This window comes from Helianthus annuus, chromosome 3 (assembly GCF_002127325.2).
Source record: "Helianthus annuus cultivar XRQ/B chromosome 3, HanXRQr2.0-SUNRISE, whole genome shotgun sequence".
Taxonomy (NCBI): domain Eukaryota; kingdom Viridiplantae; phylum Streptophyta; class Magnoliopsida; order Asterales; family Asteraceae; genus Helianthus; species Helianthus annuus.
Window position 1 is genome coordinate 154,923,200 of NC_035435.2, and position 1,128 is coordinate 154,924,327.

The window sequence follows — 1,128 nt, forward strand, 5'->3', positions numbered from 1 at the left end:
TTCCAGGGTGAAACTTTGAGTAGTACCCGCTCCCCAACCTGGAGCTCAAGTGGTTTCCTGCCCTTATCAGCGTAGGCTTTCTGACGGTCTTGAGCTGCCGCCATGCGTTGTCGTATTTGAGCAATTCGTTCGGTAGTGTCCACCACATGTTCCGGACCAGTGATTTGACTATCCCCCACCTCTGCCCAACAAAGAGGTGACCGGCATTTACGCCCGTACAATGCCTCAAACAGAGCAGCGTTAATGCTGGTATGGTAGCTATTATTGTATGAGAACTCCACAAGCAGTAGATGCTTTTCCCAGCTGTTGCCAAAGTCGATTACGCATGCACGAAGCATGTCTTCTAATGTTTGAATAGTGCGCTCGGACTGCCCGTCCGTCTGAGGGTGATACGCCGTGCTCATGTCTAATCGTGAGCCAAAAGATTTGTGCATCGCTTGCCACAACTCTGAAGTAAAACGTGCATCTCGATCCGAGATGATAGAGGTGGGCACCCCGTGCCTCGAGACAACTTTCTTGAGATATACTTCTGCTAGAGTGGAGAATTTATCCGTCTCCTTGATAGCCAGGAAATGTGCAGACTTTGTGAGTCGATCCACGATCACCCAAATAGTATCGTTTCCGCACTGAGATCTAGGTAGGCCAGAAACGAAATCCATGGAAATTTGCTCCCATTTCCATTGTGGTATCTCTGGTTGTTGAAGTAAACCTGAGGGCTTCTGGTATTCTGTCTTGACTCTCGCACAAGTCAAACACTTGCTGACGTAAGTTGCTATGTGGGCCTTCATGCTAGGCCACCAATACGTAGTTTTGATATCATGGTACATCTTATCCGAACCAGGGTGTACCGAGTAGCGGGACTTGTGTGCCTCATCCATCACAAGCTCTCGTAGGCTGCCATAGAGTGGGACCCAAATGCGTCCTGTTACGTAGTAAGCACCGTCTTCCTTTTGTTCTAAACGTTGCCTTGAGCCACGTAGGGCTTCAGCCCTGACGTTTTCTGGTTTTAGTGCCTCTATCTGAGCAGCTCGTATTTGGGAAGGTAGACTAGAATGTATGGTGAGTTGTAAATCTCTCACGCGCTTAGGTGCGGTGTCCTTTCGACTGAGGGCGTCAGCCACAACATTG